Below are 9,968 nucleotides of genomic sequence, written 5' to 3'. Positions count from 1 at the left end.
GCCATGTGGTTAGTCCAAAATGGAGGACAGACCATGCTGCTTTCTTTGTCACAAAGAAATCACAAATTATACAAGCACCAGAAGTTATTTTAGGCCCGAGTTTTAAAAAAAACTATATCAAGCCTATGCAGCAACTTTTAAATGTACTTTTAAATCTACTTAACAGATAAACAATCCAATCTGAATCAAACACAATATGACTTATTTGAACTTTGTTTTGCAACAATGTGAGAGGGTATGCAAAGTATCGGTGCCCTTTGCGTACGCTTTTGGTGCCCAAAAAAATTCAGATTTTTAAATAGCTTTTCCCCCCCTGTTTTACGGGCTCTATCAGCATCTCTGCAGACCAGACGCAATCTAACAGCACACAAATAGGGTTTTCAGCACATCCATCGACCATGAAAAGGTTACGTAGGATGACTTTCCGCCCTTTGCTGATAGATTAAGTCTGCTATGACCTGTTATACTGTGAGCATGTGAAAACTGGACGATGCCCCCAATTGTAAACGCTGGTTTACTTACAGGACTAAAAAGCATATAACTTAAACACACTTGATACACTTTAATATTGAGCCGCTGCGGCCGCGGTAATTAACCTTTCATCTTTGTTATTCACAAACCTTTACGTACACAAAGTCGCACAGTGTACGCACTCTGCGTACGTACGCCTAAAGGGCGTAGTGACTACACAGTTTGCGTACACAGGCCTATACGCTGTTAGCACAATGCAGCAGCCCGAGTGGCTGTAAATACACTTTAATACCTTAGCAGGGAAAGGAAACACGACACCAGATTGTATTTAAAATGCCGGGTTCCGACACACCAACATATAATTACTGAAAGGGGGTTACAATAACAATACAATAGAATAATGGCTACAATCAATGGTACAAACGTGTTTGGTTTTCGCCTGCGCTTCCCAGTCTGGTCTTCAGTCATCTGGGTAGATGACCTTTAGAGTCTGTGATAGTGACCTGGCATGCAGCTGGCTCTTTATACAGTGTATTAAAACATAATACAATAGACACTGTGTGCTCTTCTTCCATTGGTTCGGGGGTGCGACATATCCTGTGCACCGGAGATCATTGGTCAGCTCAAGAAGTGGACGATGGCTAAGACTTGAGATGTGATTTCTGTTGTTTGCATCTGAGTTCCCGCCCCATGACCAGTTAAACCCATCACATTAATCATACATAAATCTGGTATTATTAACTTAATGTGGTAATATATGATAATATTCTTATTCCCACCAGATTAATGTTTACAATATGATCCCACATATATGATTATCTATTTCCATCCTCAAGATATACATATATCCACATATATACATATACTTATATATACATATATATATATATATATATATATATATATACACACACCCATACGCCTGCTATTACAATTTGTTAGGAATTATATATATATATATATACACAAATATATACATCTCCAAGAGTTTAGACTATGAATGTTACTACCTCAGATTTCTAAATTTCTGGTTTGTATATTTGTCAGCTATTGTTAATTGAGTTTCTCCTCAGCCTAGGTTCCTGGGTATTGTCTTTTTGTTTGTCTTGTCTTCAGACAAGACAATGACAATCCAGTATTTATTGTTGTCGACAGAAACTGGGCTACCCTAGAATAATAGGAGTAAACAAAGGTGTTTGCCTTCTTCATAGAATTTCAAAGCTTCATGTAAATAAGGCCATTGTATTTGAGTCTCTGGGAGTTTAATTATGTGTGACCGATCTTCATGCTATTAGAAGAGGAAGCAGACAGTGGGGGATTTATGCAATATATGGATTAGATATATGTCTTTGTGGCTTTTCCATGCGAGTACAAATTCCACTGTAATTCCTCATACCACGCTCTAATGCGCAGGACCGCGGAAGCGACCATACGCAATTGCGAATATGTACGCACACGGAAGCCATCTATGTGGTGTTTGTACGTAATGTGTGTACTGTAATATTTTCTGACTTCGACAGTGCTCAGCAGCGCCGGACAGTAGGGAAGTACAGGTCATACAAGGTATTCAAAATAAATGAAGACATGAAAAGAAAGGTTATGGAGGGCTACATTCTAATTAAAAGTAGCCACAGCTGGGGGGCGTGGCTTGGCCGAGCATGCTGTAAGGAGCTAGGAGTTAGAGCTCTGTTTATCATCCTCTATATATCCTGTCCTCCCCGCTGGTGACTGCTCCTAACCTATCCCACATTTCCTGATACCTGGTGCTGCACAATTTCAGGGGTTTCCTGGTCTGTTCCTCTGTCAGGTGAAGCCGCCGGGTGAATTGTGACCTGTGCCGCTCTGCCTCCCTTGCTCAGTCTAACCGGAATGTGGTGCCATGTTGGGGGCTGAGAGTGAAGGCTTGGGATGCGCTGTGTCAGAGTTCCCTTCACGCACGCTCTCTGCTGCCTCTGCTTCCACCAGCTGTCTGTGCCCCTGTACTCCTCCACCCTGCGATCGGCAGGCTGTGTGACCGTGTGACGGTGGCCGCTGTTCTCAGTGCAGGGGAGCCCTTGCCTGCATTGGCTGTGCCTCCTGGAAGTTCCTGTCTCCCTGCACTACTGGATAACACTTCCCTGTCTGCAGTATTCTGCATGTGAGGCTGCCTGGACACCTATGGATTTTATACCCTGTCTGCACTACTCTGCATGAGGGACTACCTAGAAGCCTGCAGATATTACAACCTGCCTGCCAGCACTACTGGTCAGCTCTTCACTGTCTACATCCCTGGAACCATTAATATTTTACAGCCTGCGGTGAGCACATACTCTTTGTTCTTCACTTACTGCACCTTAGTTTTTCGGGACCATACTGTCCTCTATTTCTATTTGAACTGTATCCTCTCTGCAGGAGCCTTCTATCTACATTGTTTGACTCTGCTCCCACACCTGGCCTCTGTTGTTATTGCTATTTATATCTGACCCCCGTGCTGTACTCGGGTCCCATTATGGTGCGTGGTGGCAGTGCTGCTGCAGCTTCCAAGCTTGAAAAATTTGCTAGGAGTTCTCAATCCTCTCAACCCACCCAGGGTGCTGCTCCCCCATCCCCTTCTTCCCTTTCGTGGGAACCCTCCTCAGGCGCCACATCCTAGTCGACGCAACAGATTCTCCTGGCCATATCTACGTCCGAGCACAGAGTTATGGACAAAATTGGCCAAGTGCAGGTGGATATCACCTTAATCAGACATGATATGCCAAAGATTCATGAACGGGTGGGGGAAGCGGAGCACCGTATCTCTGATCTGGAAGACCTCACCAAACCTCTTAAGAATACGGTTTCCAGTCTAACAACTGAAATGTCAGCAGTTAAAGCGAAACTCTCTGATATTGAAGGAATACTCCTCCGCAACAATGTACGCTTTGTTGGCCTCCCGGAGAGAGCGGAAGGCTCCTCTCCAGAGTTGTTCCTGTAGAAATGGCTTCTTCAATTATTTCAGTGTGATGACTTTTGGTCCTCAATTCTCTGTGGAAAGAGCTCATCGGTTGCCTGCTAGGGCTCCTACCCCGGGTGCACCTGCACATACTTTCATAGCTCATTTTCTGCACTACAAGGACTGTAATGAAGTCCTAAGGCTGGCCCGCACACAAGGTTCTTTGAAGTTTGACAACCATGTTATTTCTGCCTATCTGGAAGTGAAGAGGCTTCAAGTGAAGAGGAAGCTTTGTGACCGCCAACTGCAACATGCTGTTCCCGGAACGCTTAAGAGTTGTGCATGACGGCTCCGTGCACTTCTTCAATACCCCTCAGGAGGCGGAGGCCTGGTTGGAACGCAGACCTCGGGCGCCTAATTGAGGATGGTTGTCTGACTGCTTTTCTTTTTGACTTGTGATGTTTTGATTAGTTTTCTGTCAGGTTTTGCATTGTTTGCTGGATTTAGTACTTCTGCTGTTTGCCATTTTTCAATGCTTCAATAGCAGGGATGTTGTTTAAGTTTAAGAGCTGAATGCTAGGATATAGCTTTTTATAAAGGCATTATTTGTATCTATCCCCTGGGGTTGCTATAGTTTTTCAGCTTTAGTTAGGTTGTTTTCGGGATCCAAGTGTATCTAGGTTGTAATGGATATACAGGGTGGGGGGTGGTTGTGCTGTTTTGTTTTTTTTCTTATATTTGTACTAGTACTTGTGTCACTGTGTTATCTTTTTCTCTAGAATTGCAGTGTGGCTACGCTTTCTAATATGTATAATTTCGTGGTCTCTATATGTTTTGTTTGCTGGAGGGGTGCGATAGTGGCCCCTTTGCTCTTCCCTTCTCTTCACTACAGGGTCCTCTTTATTATGTGCCCCGATTTTCTTTGGTATTCTGTCTCTTCTGGCCCTGTTTTTTCCCCTCGCTCCTTTTCTCCTTCTGTCCCTACTTTCTTATACTCATGGCTGCAGGGATTGATGGGCTCTGCATACTCAGCTGGAATGTGAGGGGCATCAAGTGTGCTCTCGTTTTATCTCAGGTAAAGAAGTATAGAGCAGATATTATATGGCTCTCCGAAACCCATTTGGTTGGTACTAGAACCTTAACTCTCAGGAAGCCCTGGGTTGGTCTGTCCTATCATTCCACTTTTTCTACTAATTCCAGAGGTGTTTCGGTTTTGATAAGGAAGTCAGTTAGTTTTAATTTGGTCCATAGTCAAATTGACCAATATGGTAGGTATGTTTTCCTCAGGACTTATGCTAATCGTACACTTCTCTATATACTTGCTGTTTATGTTCCCCCCCACACACACAATACTGAGGTACTCCGACACGCAATGTCATTTATTGCTACCTCTTCCTCAGTACCGATCCTCTGCATCAGAGATTTCAATAATATTTTAGATAAAGTTTTAGATAGGTGGACTGAGCTTCTGAGTTCTCTACCCTCTACTTCCCCTTCCCCTAGCCATTTGCAAAGGTGGTTAATTAACTTTGGCTTCTAGATGCTTGGAGACTGAGACACCCTCTGCAGCTACAATACTCTTACCACTCAGCCAGTTTTCACACGTTCTCGAGAATAAGTTTGGCCTTGGTTTCCCCGGATCTCACCCCTAGAATAATTGATGTCCAGTACCTACAAAGGGGGATCTCGGACCACTCACCCTTGCTGGTGACCCTAGATTCTGTGCCTGTACGTGGGGCTAAACTGTGGAAGTTAAATCCCTGTTGGTTGATCTTGCTAACTGATCATGATTCCTTGGTTTATGAATGGAGTGATTTTGAATTACATAATGCAACTTGTTTTGATGCACTTATTAAACATGATGTGTTTAAGGCTTCGTTAGGGGGCTCCTTCATACGACAAATTGCTACTGTAAAAAAGTCCAGCAGGAAGGAGGAAGTACGCCTTGAGCTTGCCTGTTCCCAATGTGAATCTGTTTATCTTTCCACTAAAGCCCTTAGTGATCGTGGGAAATGGGATTTGGCGAGGAAGGTCTGGTCTGACCACTTACTTCATATATCCAAGCGTAAATTAGTTTTCTCTCAGCATGCCCTCTATTCACAATCAGACACTGGGGTAGTTACTTAGCTTTTCTGGCATGGGAGGAGAGGGCTGTAGGATCCATTCAAAAGAGTTGTGACCCCCAAGGCGCAATAGTCTATTCTACTCCCGAGATAGCCCAAGTTTTCCAATCTTTTTACTGCTCGCTATATGCTTCTAGAAGCACTTGCACCTCAAGTCAACTGCAACAATACATTTCCTGTATTGACTTACCCCAATTGTCACAGCAATACATAGATTTGTTTAGATGCTAGTATCATTACAGAGAAGGTTGAGGCAGCTATTGCCTCCTACCCCAATAAAAAAGCCCCGGGTAGTGACGGTATACTTGTTGAAGTCTATAAACAGTATTATTCTTACTTTGTCCCTTATCTATTGAATCTCTTTAATGCTTTGTTGGAAGATGGTTGTTTGCCCCCTTCTATGTTGGAAGCCATTATTGTAGTGATCCTCAAGCCAGGTAAGGACCCTACGGTCCCAGACACCTACCGCCCAATCTCGTTATCCACTGATGTCAAAATCTGGGCTAAGATTCTGGCAATTCGACTCAATAGTGTTATCACATTAATCATTCACTATAATCAGACAAGGTTTACACCAAGCAAAACTACTCTCCAAAACTTGAGATGGCTGTTTTGTCATCCGCAGAGGGGGGATCAATCCGAGTCGGAGGCTGTGGTGGTTTCCCTGGAATGGGAAGTCCTTAGAAAATTTGCTTTGGGCCCCAAATTTATACAATGGGTACAATTGCTCTACTCCTCCACCATGGCTCGAATATCTGTCAATGGTTATGTTACATCCCCATTTGCTTTGTTTCATGCTACTAGACAAAGCTGCCCGCTGTCCCCTGCCCTCTTTGTCCTGGCTGTAGATCCGTTGGCAAGTTTTATTAGGGCGTCCCCTGATGTTAGGGGCATTACTATTGATGGACATGAGGATGTTATCGCATTGTATGCTGATGATATGCTTTTGTTTCTCAATGATGCCGATGCTTCCCTGACCTCCCTTATAAGTATTGTTGATACATTCGGCTTCTATACCGGCCTGACTATCAGCTGGAACAAGTCTAATATCCTTCCCATATCTGGTGTTATTCCTGACCCATTGCCTATTGTGTGCTCACTACAATGGACCCTTTGCCTTCAGGATCTTGGTGTCTGGATCACTCCTAATGTTAAGTCTTTTGTACATCAAAACATAGACCAGGTCACGGTGGATCTGAAGCGTCTGGTCTATATATGGAAGAAGCTACCCCTTACTGTCAAGGGTCGCATTCATTTAATTAAAATGGTGATGCAACCAAAATATCTTTATTTATTACAACACTCTCCTGTCTATATTCCCAAGAAGGTATTCACAAGCATTGATAGTGTACTTTCTTCATTTGGGGTAATAAGATGCCTAGGGTTGCCCTGAGAGCTCTGGTTAAGGCTAAATCGGATGGAGGATTGGGTTTTTCCTAATATGCACGCTTATTATCTGGCTGCTCAACTTGTGCATTTGTCCAATTGGATTCTAAATAGGGATACAGTAGTCCCACATTTGAAAGATTCTTTGCCGAGTGTGTGGGGTCTCACTTCTTCCCTGTTCAGTTTCTTTTTTCTGCCTCTTCTACTGCTGGTCTTCCTCCTCTACTCCGTCAATCACTACTTGTGTGGCGACAGACTCACTCTTATTATGAATGCAGAGATATAGATTCTGAAACTCTGGTTTAACCCAGCGTATAGGGAACTATTACAGCTCACACAAGACAATATATGGTTTGGGGCGGGATGTGGCAGTATATGGATTTTACTGATGTGGCAATTTTTATTGATATACATTAGTGATGAGCGGGTTCGGTTCCTCGGGATCCGAACCCCCGCCGAACTTCACCCATTTTACACGGTTCCGAGGCAGACTCGAATCTTCCCGCCTTGCTCGGTTAACCCGAGTGTGCCCGAACGTCATCATTCCGCTGTCGGATTCTCGCGAGATTCGTATTCTATATAAGGAGCCGCGCGTCGCCGCCATTTTCACTCGTGCTTTGGAGATGATAGCGAGACGACGTGGCTGCGTTCTCTCAGTTTCTGTGTTCAGTGTGCTGCAAATATCTGCTCAGTGTGCTGCAAATATCTGTGCTCAGTGTGCTGAAAATATCTACGTTCTCTGCCTTAAAAACGCTCCATATCTGTGCTGCATTGTAGTATATAGTAGGACAGTGCAGAATGTTGCTGTGACCACCAGTATATACATAGCAGTACGGTACAGTAGTCCACTGCTCTACCTCTGTGTCGTCAAGTATACTATGCATCCATACCTGTGCTGCATTTTAGTTGTGCGCAGTATATAGTAGGAGGGGACAGTGCAGAATGTTGCTGTGACCACCAGTATATATATAGCAGTACGGTACAGAAGTCCACTGCTCTACCTGTGTCGTCAAGTATACTATGCATCCATACCTGTGCTGCATTTTAGTTGTGCGCAGTATATAGTAGGAGGGGACAGTGCAGAATGTTGCTGTGACCACCAGTATATATATAGCAGTACGGTACAGTAGTCCATTGCTCTACCTCTGTGTCGTCAAGTATACTACAAAAGTTCAGTTAAAATGACCCAAAAATCAAAATTAAAAGCGTCTGATGAGAAGCGTAAACTTGCCAATATGCCATTTACGACACGGTGTGGCAAGGAACGGCTAAGGCCCTGGCCTATGTTCATGGCTAGTGGTTCAGATTCACATGAGGATGGAAGCACTCATCCTCTCGCTAGAAAACTGCAGTGCCACTCCTAGATGGGCCAGGTGTATGTGTCGGCCACTTGGGTCGCTTAGCTTAGCCACACAGCTACCTCATTGCACCTCTTTTTTTATTTGCATCATGTGCTGTTTGTGGACTATATTTTAAATCTGCCATCCTGTCTGACACTGCAGTGCCACTCCTAGATGGGCCAGGTGTTTGTGTCGGCCACTTGGGTCGCTTAGCTTAGTCACACAGCTACGTCATTGCACCTCTTTTTTTCTTTGCATCATGTGCTGTTTGGGGACTATTTTTTAAATCTGCCATCCTGTCTGACACTGCAGTGCCACTCCTAGATGGGACAGGTGTTTGGGTCGGCCACTTGGGTCGCTTAGCTTAGTCACACAGCTACGTCATTGCACCTTTTTTTCTTTGCATCATGTGCTGTTTGGGGACTATTTTTTAAATCTGCCATCCTGTCTGACACTGCAGTGTCACTCCTAGATGGGCCAGGTGTTTGTGTCGGCCACTTGGGTCGCTTAGCTTAGCCATCCAGCGACCTTGGTGCAAATTTTAGGACTAAAAATAATATTGTGAGGTGTGAGGGGTTCAGAATAGACTGGAAATGAGTGGAAATTATGGTTATTGAGGTTAATAATACTATGGGATCAAAATGACCCCCAAATTCTATGATTTAAGCTGTTTTTGAGGGGTTTTTGTAAAAAAACACCCGAATCCAAAACACACCCGAATCCGACAAAAAATTTTCAGGGAGGTTTTGCCAAAACGCGTCAGAACCCAAAACACGGCCGTGGAACCGAATCCAAACCAAAACACACAACCCGAAAAATTTCCGGTGCACATCACTAATATACATGTGACATTGTGACACAGATTGCATCTGATTCTTTTCTGTACTCTGTTTTTTTTGTTGTTGTTTCTATGTTCTCTTTGTTTTCTCTGCAAAATTTCAATAGAAAATTACACAAGTAAAAAAAAAAAAAGTAGCCACAGCTGAAACAATAGGAGGGAGTATAATTCAGAGTGGGGTTTCTGGCAATTGTAAGGGTTGCTGCATAACTCTAAATTGGCTTTTTCTAAATGATAGACGGAACAAAGATTAAATTGGCAATATATGTCTTTTACAGGTATATAAGTTTGTACTCTGGTTAGGCTGGGGGATGAAAATGGAGCAATTTCAGTTCCTTCAGTTATTGTTTGAAACAAAAATGTTACAACACTTATACACTATTTTGGAGAAATGTGATTAGATAGGGAAGAATCCTAAATACACGGGGGGAAAACAGTAAAATAGACTAATGATCACATTTCTTTGGAAAAAAAGGAACACTGAATCAGACACAGAGATTAAAGGCTTGGAATAAATGGGCCACCACTGTAGTACAGGATAGAATGGAGGAGCTCAGCCTTCTTGTGAAATAATCTCTGAAACAACAAACACACATACCTTCCAGCCCCATATGCTGCTAGATAGGATAGTTACTACAGCTAATATAATGCACATTTTATTTCTACTTACAAGAAAATATTTTGCATAATATGTGAACAACTTATTATCAGCAGTTCACCGGTAAGCTATTCAGTTACATATAGAGGCTTGTAAACAATTTAAGACATGAAAAATATTTATAAACTTAAAATTTTTCAAAGATGCATATGAAAAAGAGGTAATAAAAGGTGGGTAGGTATGTCTATTTACTTCATCTATGAAATCTGTTGTACATTTGTTCAATTTCTGTGCCTCCCCC

This window comes from Pseudophryne corroboree, chromosome 1, assembly GCF_028390025.1.
Source record: "Pseudophryne corroboree isolate aPseCor3 chromosome 1, aPseCor3.hap2, whole genome shotgun sequence".
Classification (NCBI taxonomy): domain Eukaryota; kingdom Metazoa; phylum Chordata; class Amphibia; order Anura; family Myobatrachidae; genus Pseudophryne; species Pseudophryne corroboree.
Note: the sequence above shows the minus strand (reverse complement) of the source record.